The sequence below is a fragment of the Castanea sativa genome, chromosome 5 (genome assembly GCF_040712315.1).
Source record: "Castanea sativa cultivar Marrone di Chiusa Pesio chromosome 5, ASM4071231v1".
In the NCBI taxonomy this organism is placed as follows: Eukaryota; Viridiplantae; Streptophyta; class Magnoliopsida; order Fagales; family Fagaceae; genus Castanea; species Castanea sativa.
In genome coordinates this window covers 48,533,090-48,551,314 of record NC_134017.1, presented here as the reverse complement: position 1 = coordinate 48,551,314, position 18,225 = coordinate 48,533,090, and the positions used below count along the sequence as shown (strand labels likewise).

At 32.6% G+C, this 18,225-nt stretch overlaps 1 long non-coding RNA gene across 1 annotated transcript; it reads right to left on the bottom strand.

Moving 5' to 3' along the window:
• Positions 1-15,089: 15,089 nt before the first annotated feature.
• LOC142637129 (uncharacterized) lies at positions 15,090-17,159 on the bottom strand. The gene is made up of 2 exons (XR_012844558.1): positions 16,952-17,159; positions 15,090-15,515 (listed from the first exon to the last, which is right to left on the bottom strand). It is a non-coding gene; the product is annotated as an uncharacterized LOC142637129 (long non-coding RNA).
• Positions 17,160-18,225: the final 1,066 nt, after the last annotated feature.

The following is an 18,225-nucleotide window of genomic DNA, read 5'->3' as shown; positions in this document are numbered from 1 at the left end:
TTAGTAAATTTTCACCAAATCACAGGTAAGTAAGTTGTAATTTGCCCTTATTTAGATTTTTATAATAAAAACTGTTTTTAATTTTAAATGTATCCATGGATTACATGCTAATTTATTTAAAGCTGAAGCTTAGAAAAAATCCAGTAGGATTTTAGTTGAGCTCTAATTTTGTGACTTGTGTCTATTCAAGTTCTTAATTTTGGTGAAGATATTTACTACTCATTTCAAAAAGAAAAGTGTTACGTCCATAACAATTTCACAACAAATTATAAATGGTAAGTTGTTATGGGTTCAACTTTTGAATTCATGACTTAAATTTACTTTTTTGCCCACCCATAATAACCAATAACACTCGACCACTTAGAATTTGTTGTGAAAATGTTGTCGACATAGCATTTCTCTTTTAAAAATTAAAGAAGTTTGTTAATTTTTATACTATTAAAGGTGAAAGCTCGAATTTGTGTAAAAACACAAGAGCTGTTCAAACCCTAAATTAAAATATTACAGCTCGGTTGATTTTACTCGAACTTAAACTAAGTGCGGAATAGAGTAAATGCGAGCGAACAAACAATAAAACTATTCTAAACCATATTCATCATATAACAGTAGTAAAATGAAAGCTAAAAGAGTATGGAAGAGAAATGTAAACACAAGATAACATGCTAATGTGTTATCAAAGAGGAAATCGAAGAACTCGGCGAAAAACCTCTCCGTCGCCCTTCAAGCGGTAAATCGATCCACTAGATAATAAGTTGGGATATACGAATAGCAAGACCCTTCAAGCCTAATCTACCAATGCACCTAAGCCTTCCAAGCTCCTATTCCAACAAGGCTTCTTGAAACTGTGTCTTGTCTAGCTTCTCCGATCCTGTAATGCGCCCGATTGCATCTGCCAAAAGTTGACTTCTTTCAATACTTTCAAGCAATACCAAAACCTCATTTAACACTCTGATTGGGTGTGGTAAGGGTTTGGACTATCAACCTCTCAAGGATATGGATATGGATATGGAGAGGTAAGAGTATGAGGAAAATCACAAAGGATTATATAGATGATTGTGGGTATAAGAATTTCTAACTCTCAAGTGTATATGCTAGGATTTTCTCTTTGAAAAACACTCCTTACAATATGTGGGTAATATGGGTATATATAGTGTGGGTGACAACATGGTGGAGCAGATAAACCAAAATATCAAAACAGAATGTTTCGCGGGTATTTCGCGGGAAGGCCTTACCCGCGAGATACTCGCGAAAACCAGCTGTCACCAGATTGTCATGACTCTTCGCATTCCAGTCATGTGCTCTTCACGTGGCTTACTTCATGGGAAGTTTACTCGCGAGATACTCGCAAAAACCACTCCTTTTACAATGCAAGCTTGAATCTTCACACTCTCTCTCATACACAACCCATACAATGAAATCCCACATAAAATACAGGGTAAACATGATTGAACAAAATTACAATAAAATTTAGTACGGAATTAAAGCCAACAAAAAATAGTTGTAAATAACAACTTTACAAAAGGCAACATCACATTCAAGGTATAGAAATTCATTATTGATTTTTTAAATATATGAATGTTATAGAAATTTTTTAATTTTGGTGAAGGTATTTACTTCTCATCGCAATAATCAAAGAGTTTGTTAAATTTATATTAAAAGTTTTTTTACAAAGTTTTTTTTAAGAGTGTAGAAAATATAAGAATAATCATCGATAGTATTTTACTTATATAGGAATAAAACTATTACTTTTTTTTCAAAAAGAAAAATTATGTTTATAATTATATATTTTTAATGTATCTATTATTATGCATGGGATTACAAGCTAGTGGTAATAACTAAAAAGAATGGAAGACATTGTAGTGGATGAAAAAGTTAGGAAAAATTTAGTAATATGTCTTTTAAAGTAGTTTGAAAGAAAAATTGCATAGCCTTTGTATTTTATTATATAAAATTTCTTAATAAAAACACTTAATTTACTTATGCAACAAGAATCTGAAGATCAATAGATGTGGTCGTGGAACCTACTCCAATTACATGTTACAAGGAAACTTAGTATGTAATTAATGGACCCGAGTGTATGAATTAGAGATTTGTTTGAGAGTTTATTTTCAATTAAAGGACCAAAAATCCATATCAAAATAGAATGTTAAATTTTGCTTATTTTAAACACGAAAATTTTTAATTATTTTTATGTTCGTAATCTTGTTATGTTATGAACGCTTAACATATGTTTAATATAATTTTTGAAGGAATCATTTTTTTAAAATAAGTTTTATAATGGTGGAGACCTATTTACTATTGAGAAAAAAAAAACATATTATTTTGGTTCTTATATTTTAGGGTCACATCCAACTTGGTCTTAAATTTTATGGCAGTCAATTTGGTCCTTATTATTTTTAAATTGTAGTTAATTAGGTCCATAACATTAACTAACTAAAGGAAAATAATTACGTGGCATATAATGTGCACGGTTGTCAACATAAGCTTATGTGACTATTAAAATAATAATAAACTGAGATTCAGTCATGGAGTCATGTCCAAATTCTAACTGAGAAAACTTGTGGGGTTGTGAGCTTGTGAAATTTTGGGGATCTTAGTTCTAGGTTATGAGCTCTTTTACTCTCGATTCTTCTTGGTTTCTCTTTCAATTTGTTTTTGTTGTCTATATGTGAGAGTGTGACTTTCATTGCATTTCTATAGCAGGTTATCACTTCTTAGCCAAAAGTGTTTCACTGAGGTCTTAATTAATGGTGAGATTCTCAATTTTTTTCATATTATTTTTGTTCAAAATTGGATTTTTGAGTTTTTGGGGGGTTTGGTTTGATCTTAATTGCTATCATGCATCTGTTGATATGGGAACTTGCTCCAACCTGATATCTCTTGAAATAGATAAGGACTACTGATATGATACTAAGAAATGTTATCATTTTGGTATAAAAAGCAAGAAACAATTGTTGATTCTTAAGAAATTGCAAAGATACAATCATTGGTCAAATTTTGTACATAATTTATCTAAAAAATTATGTTAATAGTTTTATTTATTGTAATGTAATATTAAAGTACATTACAATTAAGGTCTCTGCTCCCTTATATACCAAGCAAATCCAAAAATAGGGGAAAATAGAAAAGAACTTCCTAGTCATTGGAATGGTTTTAAAATTAGACGCCAGTCATTAAAAATTTAAATGAAGGTCATATCTTCCTTGCATTCGACACTAAACTCTCTTGTGCTAGACCTCTTTGCTTGAATTGTAGGGATATGCCTGGGATACGATTTTGTACTAATCTCAGGAATTTCTCTCTCTTTACTAGAGGAAGTAGAGATTGAAAACAAAATTTGTTATGTTTTTATTCACTATTGTTGCATATATCTGTTTTTTTTTTTTTTGTAATGTTTTTAAATAACTGAAAAGATTTTTATAATTTTTACATTAACAATCTTGTTTCATTATGTATGTTTAAACATATGTTTAATATAATATTTGAATGAATCATATATTATTTGGAAAGAATTTTTATGATGGTGGAGACTTATTTGAGGTTGAAAACAAAATTTGTTATGTTTGTATTCATTATTTTTTCATATATGTTTGAAAATATGTTTAAGAAAATATTTAAGAGAGAAAAGTCCCTATTTAAAGTTCGTATTGATATTTCTCAAGCAAGTTGAATTACTTCTGTTTTATATAATTCTTTATATATCTGTTTGGTGGAAATTCACTTTGTCTTTCAAAATCTCATGGACTTAGCTTCATAGTCATCATTATACTTTTCTACAAATGTTTTAATTTTCTCAAAGGCTTAAAATGCCTCAAACTTTTATTTTTTAAAAGAAATCTATGTTTCCCAACTAAAATTGTCAATGATGTGAATCAAATAGTTATTCTTATCAAGCAATAATGATTTGATTGGGCCATAAATATTTTTATAAATAAGCTATTGTCTTTATTTTTATTGTCATGTTAGCTTCATTATAAAAGCTCTTTTTTTACCAATACAAAAAACTAATTGGTGTCTTAGCATGGCGATAAAGAATAATTATCATAAAGTAGACACCATAGATTAAAATTCTATGATATAATAATAAAGCTCTTAAGTTATTGTCAATTTTTTAATGAAATGAAACGAGGGTGCGTTATATACGATTGTAGCAGAGTTACATATTGTTATCAGAGTTGTTAAATTCGTTAGTCTGTTAGCTTTTAGTTATAGCTCTACTGTAACATTTATAGGATTCAATTAAAAATGGTTTTTTTTTTCCCTTAAAAAAAAACAGTTTTTATTCTCCTTATAGATATAAATGTCACCCTTAATTGTATAAATTAGATTCATTGAAGCAATACATCTTGAGTTGGATTAGTTCACTCAATTGCTTATCTCAATTAAGTTTCCTCATCAATTTGTTTCTTCTTCAATTTCATCAATATTTGAGAATCTTTCAACTTATAACACATAGAAAATGTGAGCTAAATCTAAAAGGTTGATGTAAAAATGGAGATTATTTTGTTTATGCTTGTTGGCACTGAAATTTTCTTTACATATTCCTTTAAAATCTTGGCAGTATTTTGAAAATGTTGAAAAATTTCTAGACAATTCGTATTCAAGTAAGTATCAAGATCGTTGCAGATAATAAAGATTTAAGAAAATTTTAAAGTTATTACAAATTTTATGTAAATAAAATCAACAAACTAGTCTAACAATGAATATATAATTTGTTTATTTGAAAAATATTATAAATAAATGTCTAAATTACTTATTTATTTATTTATTGGTAACTGTACACTGCATTTTGTACCCCTTACGACTCGGGCCTTTATTCTCCAATGATGCAGAAATTCTAAGGCTCAAGGTTGATTTAGGGTTCAATTAGATTACAAATTTACTTGAGAGGTGTTAAAATGGAAAATATAATTTTTTATGAGCAAATAAATCTATTTTTGGAAAACAAAAGGCCAAGAAAACCCTAGGCTTGCATACGTAGGTCTGATACATGCGTGCCCAGGCACGGACTTGCGCACACAGCTAAGGTTTTAGAAACCTATGAAAGACAAGTTTTTTGTATTTTTGTTGAGGTTTAGAATGAATCCTACATCGTCTAAGAGCCGTTCCAAACCCCTATTTTCTCACTATATAAAGCCATAAATGACACATTTTCAAAACACACAGAAAATCTAAAGGGAAAAACTAAGATTCACTAGCAACAGTAAATCAAAGAGGGAGTTTTCCACAAAACATCCTTATGTCAATTTTAGCTTGATTGGGACCTTTTCTTGTCTTGATCTTTGAGTTTTGAAATTTATTAATCATTCTTGTTTGATTGTGAATTAATTTGACTGAAGGGAATGGTCAAAATCAAAGTCAAAGAGCTTCATGTTTGAGGTATTGAGTTCTAAGCTTTTCTTTTTCATTTCGTTATCTTTCCTTGCTTTAATCTTTTTGTGTTCCTTGTTTTCTTTGTTTTTGTATACTATAACATGTTTGTTTAGCCTAGGTTTTCTTTGCTTTATAAGTTTAAGCATGCTAGGTTGTTAGATTAGCTTTTCTTTCTTTTTCTGTGGTTGCTTTCTGGGTTAGGGTTCTTCTAGGAGTGTTTGCGTATGCATGCTTTTACATGTGTATGTAGACCTGAAGTGTGCGTGCACATAAAATTGACCTACGTACGCAGATCTATGTATGCGCATGCATACTCGTGCCCAGAAACCCTAATCTAATATTTTGTTTTTTTTTTTTTTTTGCTTCTATTTCTTCGTTTATTTCACATAATATGCCTCTGTTTTGATCTTCTTGTATGTTTTTAAGCCTTTGTTTCTTTGTTTGTATGTTTGTTTGCTTTAACATGCTAGATTAGGGTTTCCTCTTTGTTTCTCGCTTTGATACCATGAACATGCATTCACATGTCTATGCATTAATGCCATAGGTTTTGTGATGCAGTGAGGTAAGTAAGGTAAGACATGCATTGGTATGAGCATGCATTTTAGTGATGGATATTTTTGTTTGATGTTTGTTTTCATGTCTAGAAGTTTGGTATATATTTGATGATTAATACTTTGTTGCCATGCCTACTTTTTTGCCATGTTTTGTTTTGCTAATTTGGATGAGATAACGCAAGATGCCATGATAGATGTATGCTAGGGTTGGTTGACGAGCATGATAGATGAATGTTAGGTCTTGGGATGAAATTCCATGTTGTATGCTCATATGTATGCTAGTGTGTGTGTGTGTGTGTTAAGATGTAATGTTGAATGTGCCTTTAATAGGATTAAGATGTAGGACACAATGAGTGGAAGCCGACCCACGGGTCGGGCGGTTTTGGGTGCCTAACACCTTCCCAAGACCGTACCCAAACTTCAAACCCATACTCTGATCGTAAAACTACTCATTCCATGTAAGGGCGCTATATTCATGGTTTCTAGACCATAAAACGAGGTGGTGACTCATTGTTTCTCCTCCTTGGTCCAATCAAGCAAGACGTACTCCCTAAAACCACCACGTTGCACCCACAGTAACACATTAATTTTATAATACAAAACATATATAATAAAATTTATAATACCACTAACACCACTCAAAAATATATAACATCGTTGGTTGTTGTGGTAAAATAAATACAGATAGGGTTGAGAACGTGGGAAGCCTATTGGTGGGTCTAAATTTGTCTACTCAAATAGTAGAGTATCTAGCCTTGACTTAGGTTGAGACTTCTCTTACAGTGGTGTTCAAGAAGGGATGCATAATTAAAAAATTTAAAGTGTTAATTTATATTTGTATGGAAATAGGTTAATTAAATATTCAATTACAAGTTACAATGGACAATCTAAAAAAAAAAAAATTTAAATGCACCTATCATAATCCATCTATATATATTAAAAGCCAAAACTTAGAGGAAATCCAATTAGACTTCAATTGGCTTCTCAATTTTGTGCCATGTGTCCCATTTAATTTTTAATTTTTGTTCCAAGTTAATTTTTGAGTGTAAAAAAATAAAATTTCAAATCCAATTAGATTCTAAATTGGATTTCAATTGGTGTCCAATTTTGCACCACATGTTCATCTAATTTCTTAATTTTTTTGGCAAGTATATTATTGTGTGCAAAAACTATATATATATATAATGAGAAACTATTACAAATTTTAGAAATGTATGGTTTAAAAAATGTGTAAACTAATACAAAATTTGAACCTCTTTTAAAAAAGATGTTTAATTTTAACAGTATAATTGTGATTGTTTTAAAATATACCCATGTATATGCATGAGGTTACACACTAGCTGATCAATAACAACAAGCATTGCGATTCTATATCCTTTTCTTAATATTTCTCCATAATTTTACTTAATTTTGAAAAATGTATATAAATAATATCTAATGATGTATTAAATACACATTAATGAGTGTCTTTAAGGGTGTATTTGGTAGAGTGAATTTTAGGGAGAATGGGAAAAAACAAAATGAAGAGGGAAAACTTTTTGGAGGATGTTTAGTTGGGAGGTGGAGATGAGAAAAAGATGGTGGAGTTTGGGTGTTTTCTCCCTGTGCCCACCAAAAAGTTTTCTTCCCAAAATGAAGAGAAAATTGGGTCGGGGACGGCCGGGGGGGGGGGGGAGTAATGATGAGATTGCACTTGTGCAGTGCATATGGGTTTCATTGAGTTGCCTCTTTTTTTATTTTATTTTTAGGCTTTTGCTTTCTTAGACATTTGTCTCTTCTTTTCTTTCACTATTATTGTTTTTTTCACTTTCTTGGGATGCTGCCTCTTTTCTTCTTCTTCTTCTTTTTTTTTTTTTTTTTTTTTTTTTTCTTGGGGCCTTGGGCATGGCGCTTTGTTTTGTTTTCGTTTTTTTTTTCTTGTTTAACTAGACATTTTTTTTTCAAGACATGATTTTTAGTTTTTAATAAATTTGGGTGACTAATTTTTTTTAACAAGGGTATATAAGTAAATTTATACAAACTTACTTTTTCCATTTCTCCGCTTTTCCATTCCCAATCAAACAAAAATGAGAGAAATTAAAATATTTTCTATTATCTCACTTTTCCACCCCTCCAACCAAATGGACCCTAAGGTACTTGTTAGCAAAGACAATAGGTCTAATCATATATAATTTTATAATCTTTCAAGTAATATATTGCGATTAGCATTATTGATAATAGTAATGACTTTATATAAAAGTAAAGTTACTCCAATCACATGTTAATGCTTTAACAAGTTTTAAAAATGATATGTAAAGGTGGCATTAACAGAGATGCTTGGCAAATTTGAGGTTGAAAAACCTAAGATAACAACTCCCTCAATATTGATTAATTAATAGGACCTTATTCTTGCAACGTAAATTTAAATTATAGATATATAAAAAGTGGAAATGTTGTGCACATTTACAACGAGTGGTAGATACACAAAGTGGAAATGTTGTGCACATTTACAAAGAGTGGAAATATTGTGCACAATTTAATTGTAACAAACAATGTAAATTTGTAAAACAAGAATTTCCGTAATTAATAATAGCCTTAAGCTTGATAGAACCTTGCATAAAGGGACCTCCAACTCCATGTGCTTATATTATGGATGGAGTAACAGAACACTTCTGTCATTATGAATTATTTACTTCAAACCGGTTTCTCTTGTAAGGAAATCTTTGATTGCGAATGAATAATGAAAGGATTATTTTCGACACAAAGCAAAGTAGTCAATACATGAAACAAGACAGGCATTGCCATATTCATTCTTTTGAGAGAGAGAGAGAGAGAGATTACCATACAAATCAAGAAAAAACGTAGTGCATGTATGGGTAATTAAGTAGTGAAATGAAACAAATGTAGTAGTAGAATGGCAGGGCAATTCTCCTTTGGCAGAAATCGACACTCATGCATGCAAATGCACACAACATTTCTGCCCTAAGAGAATCGCCCTGTTATTCTTCTCTACCCTCCTAACACATCCGTTGCCACCATTCAGTTTTGCGTTTCGCCAAAACTTCCATGGCCGCTTTTTATTCTGTGTGATCCGCACACTAGGTATGGATATTCCGTGGAAATAGATTGGCATATGCTCTGGATCATTCCCTCTCGATCCTCCTCTTCACTTCTAATGTATCCATCATGGACCCTTTCCTCTGAAAGAACTTTTCTTTCAACAATCTTTTTCATTCCATACCTTTTAGACATGGGGTTTTTCAGGAAAAGTTTTGTCATGAAGCTAAATCAATATTTTATTTCTTGCATCTAATTTCGATATAATTTAACCATTATTCCTAATACATCCTTTTTCTTTTAAAGGAAACATTCATTTAAAAAAAATGCATTACTAACACATCCTACTCAACATGTTACTATGTAGAAATATATGCCGGCTATCTTGTTATAACAACATTTTAAATGAAATACAAACTAATTAAGGCAAGTGCGCGTGGTAATAGTGGCTAGATATAATGCAGATACTAGAACAAAATTGACTACTTGAATATGTATATTTTTTTCATTTTATTTATTGTTCTAGATCAGCGAGGATATTTGCATATTCAAACAAAATTATGAGAACATGCCATTGGATCTTCCCTTTTCCAAGCTGTTTCTGTCCAATCTTTTCTCCCTCATCAGGTGGTCCTGCGTTAATCTTCAGCCAAAGTTGAACCACTTGAAATGTTGAGAAGGATTCAATTACTTTTTTCTCTGCTTGATATGAGATTGCCACTTTTAAGTAACGGCCGGGTATGTGCAAAACCGGCCGTAACTTAAAAAAGGCAATCTTCAAATAACACATGCATTCGAAAAGTCAATATCCACCACTCTCCACACGGCAATACCATGTCATTATTCAAGCATAGAATCCCTATGTAAATACTGCATCGAGTTTCTGCATACATATATAAAATCACTTTTGGGTCCACTTGCTAGAATGTAAACAGTCATGTTACAAATGGAAGATAAAGATATATCCCATCTTGAAGCATCAATCCTTGCTCGTTCTCTTCTTTTTCCATTTTTAATTTCTCCCTTAGGGTCACATGTAATGTAAGAGTGGAAATCCCATAAAGTAAGGAATTTGAAGAATATTTTATATAACATGAATCGATTCAAAACTACAAACTTATTTTTTGGAGTTAAATAGTATCTCTATATGTTAGAGTCAAATTTCCGTGTGGAGAAATTAGAAATGGAATAAAGTGACAAATAACCTTCATGTACACAAAAGGGATTGATCCACAGGATACGGTATTAGAAGTTGAGCTTATTACACTTACAATGGAGGAGAGATCAGAGAACGGAGAGAGAGGAGAAATATATGAATTTCTTTGTATTGTATTTCTTCTTTTTGCTTAGGAATGACGATTATGCGTGCAGTACGTACTACACCATGCATGTACCCTTCGAATTCTCACATTTTTTCCATAACTTTAAGAAACTCTTCATATTGACTTTATATGCATATTTTTATACGTCATCTGTAAGAAACAGACTTTGTAGCGAAATTTTAATAATCGGTATTTCGGCGTACCTTTTCTGGCTTAAACCAATGATCACACAAGTTCTGAGATTGTTTTACATTGTCCAAAGCCAACCTTCATGCAAATCGGCAAATTCAAACTTGTTTTAAATTCTAGTTTGTATCACCCACGAATAAAACGTTTCTTTGATGATGTTACACATTACTAGAGTGATGCAAAGATAACCCACAACCTAAAATCCTCATAATTAACACTCCATAAACACTGTGAGAAATACATATGTTCTCTATTTAGTGGGTATTGCTTGTCGTGTTTATATACACACCACTCTATTAATATTGTGTGATAGTGGGCACATATTGGGGTGGAGTAACGGTTCAAGTCAATATTTTGTAACCCTTGGATGTTACTCTTGGTGAGGTATATAGAGGGACATGCCCACTTTAGGTGTCCTTCTATTTTCCTCTTAGTTTCTAACATCATCCTATAGAAAAATGTTAAAGGTACTCTAAATTTGTTGGTCTTATATTATATTTTGGGATGTTCCAAAATAAAATATAGGAATTTTTTAAAAAGTCAATAGACATACTATTGACACATTTCCAAATATAATGTGATTTAAAAAGTCAGTTAATCTATATCCCTAAAGTTTAAACATATTAATGAAAGAGATTTTTTATTTATTTTTTATATATACAAATATAAATTCTACTCTAATATAATTTAAGTCCACATGTATTTGAAATTTTCTTCTAGAGACTTAAACTCCGGCCCTTATCTCTCCCACTCTACATAAACTTTATACTTGTGAAGTGACCATCACGCCAATGAAAGAAATTTTGAAAACTTGAATTTTTTTCTTTTTCTTGTTTTGAAATGTAAACTTGTATATTTTACCTATAAGGTTGGATTTCTAAATGAGTAGTTTTAGAACCACAGATTATTTCAAAACTTCTTTGCCACAACTTTGATGTGACAAACTGTGAGTAATTGACTACAAAGTGTGTGTGTATATATAGAGAATAACTTGCGTCCGGAGCTGGCGTAAAAGACAACTTTTATGCCAGCCAATACCGAAACGCCACGTCAGCAAATAAGTGTCATGTCAACTTAGGTTGCGTTTGTTTTGGCTGAAAAGCATTTCTAGAAATTGTTTTATGCCATGTTGTGTGTTTGGTAGGCACAAAAAAATTGGTCAACTGAAATTATTTTACAGTTTGACCGTAAAATAGCCCTTCTTTGATGGAAAATCAAATCTGTTCTTATTTTACCTTCAAATCTCATTTTCCTGACTGAAAACAGAGAAAGAGAGAGCATGAAGAGAGAGAGAGAGAGAAAGAGAGAGACAGAGAACGAAGAGAGAGAGAGAGAGCACGAAGAGAGAGAGAGAGAGAGAACAACCACGAAGAGAGAGTAGAGAGAGTGAGATTGAGCTCGCGCCGTCGAGCTCAGACCACCGCCCCAAGCCCAGACGCGTCGTTGAGCTCATGTCGCGAGATCGAGCCACAAGATCGTTGGCGGGATCGTATGTCACCGATCTACAACCCACCACCCACCCCCGTCGTCGCTATCGCCTCTAGATCGAACCACCGATCTCGTCGCCCAAAGCCCCAAGCTCAAACCGCCGTTACCGATCTGGCTGCTGTTACCGATCTCTTTCCCTCAATCTCTTAATCTTTCTCTCTTTGATCTGTGATTTTTTTGTTGCCGTTGTGGTGGTGTGGGTGGTGGTGTTTTGGTGGCTTTTGATGACTTTTGATCTCTGATTTTTTGGTGTTTTGGTGGTGGTGTTTTGGTAGCTTTTGATCTTTGATTTTTTTGTTGTTGTTGCGGTGGTGTGGGTGGTGATGTTTTGGTGGTTTTTGTGTTGTGTGGTGCTAGTGTGTGGGTGCTGGTGGATTTTTTGATATAAAATTTGTTTGAAAGCTGAGAAAATGGTTGAGAAAATGTGAGAAATTAGTAGAAAATTTACATTTTCAGAATGTTACCAAACATTTGAAATTATTTTCTAATATAATTTTAAAATTGCAACCAAATATTAAAAATTATTTTTCTTTTTCAAAAATATTTTCACCTGAAATTATTTTATACCTGAAAATGCTTTTCAGCCGAACAAATGCAGCCTTAAATATAAAACCCTTGACTCAAGCAAACTCAACTGTGGTTAACCTGTTTCTCAAAAAAAAAAAAAAAAAAACTGTGGTTAACCATGCAATTTACTCTCAGCAAACCCATCTGATAAGAAAGAGAGGTGTTACGTCTACAACATTTTTACAACATTTTCACAACAAATCATAGGTGGTTAGTTATTATTGGTTCAAATTTGAACTTAACACTAAGATTACTTTTTTGCCCCAACAATAACAACCAGTAACAACCTGCCACTTAAGATTTGTTGTAAAAATGTTGTAAAAATATTGTGGACATATCATTTCTCGATAAGAAAATTTCAAAATCTCTCTCTCCTCCAACCCATCTCCAAGCCTCGCTCTCTCAACCGTGCCATCGCCGTAGCCACCAAGACCCTCGTGACAAGCCATCGTCGCACGAGCCACGTCTCATAGCCCAACATAGCCGGACTGCTCTGCTGGCTCAACCACTGCTGTAAATTTTCTTTCTCTCATTGTTTATTGATAAGCTCTGTTTGGTTGCTGGAAAAACGAAGGGGAAAAAAAAACTTTGATACTGCTATTTCTTTATTGATTTATTGGTGCTAAATTTGGCTTCTTTTTTGAGTGGGAATTTTTAGTTGTTGGTTTTGAGCTTTCAGGATTGTTGATTGTAATAAGCTGGTGACTGTTTCAGCTTTGTGAGATATGGGTGTTTTGATCCAAATTTATTCTAAAAGCTATGGGATTTATGCGTTATTTTGATACCACACCCAGGTTTCTTGAGACTAGGATGAAAAATCAGAAAAAAGGGAAAACCATAAGCAAAGCTACTGTGATGAGTGAATATTTAATTATTGAAAAATGCTCCATTTGCTTTGCATAAGTTAAGAAAAAAGACATGAAAATGACAACATATATGAAAAGCATGAGTGATTTTTTTAAGCACCTATTACGATTTGCCTGTATCATTGGTGTTTATGCATATACTTGGGTAAAAACTCTTCCCTTTGTGTGCCTCATTTTCTAATTTGCTATGTTATCTTAGCTTTTCATTTAGTTGTTTGTATCTAGCACAATATTAATATATTGATAGCTCCATTTTGATAGTTAGGATAGTTGATACCTTGAATTTGGTTGGTTGGTTGATTTAATGTTTACGATGGAGATGGTTTTGCTACAAGGTGTTAAAGCAATTAGCCTTCTATTTGATCAGTAGATGGCTTGATTAGTAGAAAGCATATGTTTGGAAATGGAGGAAATCAATTCTTGATTTGCAGATATTGTATGTGATATACATTAAAAGGAGAACATTCTGTCCTCTACGAAGATGACTATACAGAATTCAACAAGTAACCAAAGATGTGGCACAGCACCATTAACTCATGTAGGGGATCTAAGACTATAAAGATAGCATAGTTGTGGTGCCCATGAGTTATAACTTAAAAGGAATCTCCTCACCATGTAAGAGCAAGGTGGAGGGTGAGGTTGTGGGTTTAATATCCATTGGATGGTAGTGTAATTATCAATTTTTTTATTAAAAAAATCCTAATTAATATCCAACCTCATTGAATCAGGGCAAGGATCAGAATGATTATTTACAATTAGTTAGTCATATTATAGGGAAAACATTTTTAGTAAACTGTTAGCACCAATTGTTTTGTTCCAAAGTTACCTTCCACTGTGAGTTGCTGCACTAAGCTATTTATCATTTTTCTATGATACATATTTTCATCTGTTTGTCTAAATATGTTACAGCCTAGTACTTATCATTGTCATTGTCTCAGTCTATTCATGCCAATGACATTCATAATGATTCTTTCTTGCATGTTTTTCCTCATATCCATATTTAGTATTGTGGCATTTCAAGCCATCCTACTAACACTGTGAGTAATGATTCTCTTGCAGCAGAGCCTGGTATTGTTAGAGCAGGAAATTTCATGAAAGTTTAAGTGGTTTTGAATCCACTGTGAGTAATATATGCAGGATTGAAATTTTTTGGATATTTCCTATAGGTTTCATCAATTTTTTGTATACATCTTGTATTATTTTATATCATCAATTACTTGAGGGGATAGACCGTCAAAGTGCAAGATATTCTACATTTTAAATCATCATCAGGTGACTGCATTTCATGTGTTGTAAAACTTGGGATTCTAGAGCTTCGATAACGAAAGAACCTACATAATGAAGAGATATTATTCCAGGAAAGGGTGGGGCAAGTTGTATAACATGAGACAAGTCAAAGTGATCAAGCTATGACTGAAAATTGCAGACTGTGGAGGGAATGTATTGTCAAGAAGCAAGAGACACTGGAAAACTATCATGTTATTATGACATTGTAATCAAAGTGTATTTCAATAGAACTCTTATTATTATGGCTGTGATCGAAGTGTACATTTTAATAAAATTTTGTTCATATTTTATTTGGATCAAATTTTTTTCTTGTCTACTACTCTCTTGAATCAAATTTTAATTGTAATGCAACATTGGAATTGTTCAACTTGAAACAATCGCCTTACTATTGATGATGCCCTGAGAAGTGAGAACTCATTAAACATATTTTCATAATGTTAATAACATATCACATATATGATCACTGTTTGACTAAAACCTACTCAAACATGCACATACAAAAACCAACATATTTGAGTATTTTCATAAGTCAACTACAAACGCTATCCAAAAAGTTGCTAAAAAATTTGCAAATAATTGTCCAAGTTGTCCTACAAGCCAGAACACATCAAATCTCAATCTTTACTTAAATTGAAAATTAGTGAATTTAATGTTGCTATTTAAGATACATCGGCTTCAATCGGTCATGGAATACTTCAAAACCTTTTCTTCATAACAAATAAGCAAAAATTTGTACATGAAACTTTGCATAAAGCTTGCACTTGATTTTATGAACAATACTTGTACCCTTGTCTTCAAACCCTTTTTAATGATAGGTTGCTCCAACTCATTTCCTACAAAAAGAAAAATCAAATGCATTATATATGTCAAAATAAATATTTATGCTTTTATATGCAGTAAGCTAAATGTTCAATGTTTTTAACCCCCTTAAATATGTTAATTACAAATTCAAGCACTAGTTAGCTATGAAAAACTTAAAAGAAAAACCTATTGCATCAAATCATAAACAAAACCTTTTGCATCAAATTAGTTTTGCTTACTGCATAGAATTTAAGTGGCTCAGCTAGGATTTGGACTGAAATTCAAAGAAAAACCTTTTGCATCAAATCAACCATGTTTTGCCAATGAAAGCATAAGAATTCAAGTGGTTTGGCCAGGAATTGGACAAAAATTTAAAGAAGAACCTTTTGCATCAAATCAACCATGTTTTGCCAATGAAAGCATAAGGTTTAATTCAGCCTACAAGCAAAAATGGTAAAAGGAAATGAGATTTTGATGATGAAAGACTGTATTTGTCACGATAATGAGCATCAAGGGTTTGAAATAGGCAAAGCAGAGCAAAATTTAACCATTCCATGGCAGTGCATTTGGACAGATCAAGTAAAACATTAATCTTGAATTTTGATGGTTACTCACAATCCAATACCATGTTTAGGGGGGTACAAGAAGGAAAATAATTAACAACTCATTGAAAGCCAAATTGAACATTCATAGTATCATACATCTGAGTCTATGCATCCTCAAGCCAATATGATTAACCTTACAATAACAAACAACGCTCTAAGCTTTTATAAGGTGAATTAGTGCATTTATTCATGCTTACCAAATAAAAATTATCAAAAATTTCCTTTTTCTTTTTCCCTTGACTTGTAAAAAATCATATTGAAAGTTTGTAAACAACTAAATGAAAAGTTAAGATAACGTAGCAAATTAGAAAATAAGGCACACAAAGGGAAGAGTTTTTACCCAAGTATATGCATAAACACCAATGATACAGGCAAATCATAATAGGTGCTTAAAAAAAATCACTCATGCTTTTCTTATATGTTGTCATTTTCATGTCTTTTTTCTTAACTTATGCCAAGCATATGAAGCATTTTTCAATAATTAAATATTCACTCATCACAGTAGCTTTGCTTATGGTTTTCCCTTTTTATTTATTTTTCTTTTCTTTCTGACTTTTCATCCTTGTCTCAAGAAACTTGGGTGTGGTATCAAAATAACGCATAAATCCCATAGCTTTTAGAACAGATTCGGATCAAAACACCCATATCTCACAAAGCTGAAATAGCTACCAGCTACCAGCTTATTACAGTCAATCCCGAAAGCTCAAAACCAACAACTAAAAATACCCACTCAAAAAAGAAGCCAGATTTAGCACCAGCAAATGAATAAAAAAAATAGTAGTATCAAAGTTTTTTTTCCCCTTCATTTTTTCAGCATCCAAACAGAGCTTATCAATAAAAAATGTGAGAGAGAAAAAACTTACGGCAGTGGCTGAGCCAGCAGAGCAGTCCGACGAATTTGGGCTATGAGACGTGGCTCGTGCGACAACGATGGCTTGTCACAAGGGTCTTGGTGGCAGAGGCGATGGCATGGTTGAGAGAGCGAGGCTTGGAGATGGGCTGGAGAAGAGAGAGATTTTGAAATTTTCTGATAAGATGGGTTTGCTGAGAGTAAATTGTATGGTTAACCACAATTGAGTTTGCTTGAGTCAAAGGTTTTATATTTTAATTGACGTGGCACTGATTCGCTGACGTGGTGTTTCGAGATTGGCTAGCGTAAAAATTATCTTTTATGCCAGCTCCGTACGTAATTTATTCTCATATATATATATATATATATATATATATATATATATATATATATATATATATAAATTATCACTCTTATTAGTAATCGTAAATTGTAGAAAATCTTGACTTTTTTTTTTTGTTGAGAAAATAGAAAATTTTGTAGTTTTTCTAATATAAGATAGAAATTCTATTTTAGTATAATTTTAAGTATATAGATGTGTAACCTCTAAAAAAAAAAGTGTATAGATGCTTGAAACTCTATTCTGGAGACTTGAACTCTAACCCTTATCCTCCACTTCACAAGAATTTTATACTCGTGGATTGACCATTATGCTAGAATGCGCGGTAGTAAAAATCTTGAAATTGATGGTTAATGATGAAGCCGAAAATATCACCAGTGAATTGCAAGCGCTCCTCAAACGAAAGCAATACCTACAAAAAGGAAACGAAGGACCTAGAAGAGAGCACCGGTGTGGTGTCGGCCAAATACCCTCCGAAGGTCAAGTTAGAATCTTGTTCCTTTAACCCTAGAGTGCTAGAGTTAAGAATATTATGCGTACCTTCATACCTAGGGTTTCTGGGTATTTATATTGAGTAGAATTACCTTTCTTTAAGGATACAACTTCCTTCTCAAGTTCCTTTCCATATAGGAGTCTTCCCAAACGTGTGTCGCAAGAAGTCCAAGTGTACACGTTTGCGTGGGGATAAAGCAAAGGCTTATCTGAAATATATCAGACGACATGCCACGTGGCATCCATAATTAATTTATACAAGACGGATATTCAGCAACACCTAACCGTCATAACTGGGTCACTGCTGGTGTCGATCCATCCTCAACGTCTCCGTCCATTTACCATTTTTATCCCCTTCAGTTGCCCCCTTCAGTCCTTGGATTCGTCCTTATAACCTGACGGATCCATGGAATGACTGAAGACAATGTATTAAATGGGAAAGGGCTTGGTATACC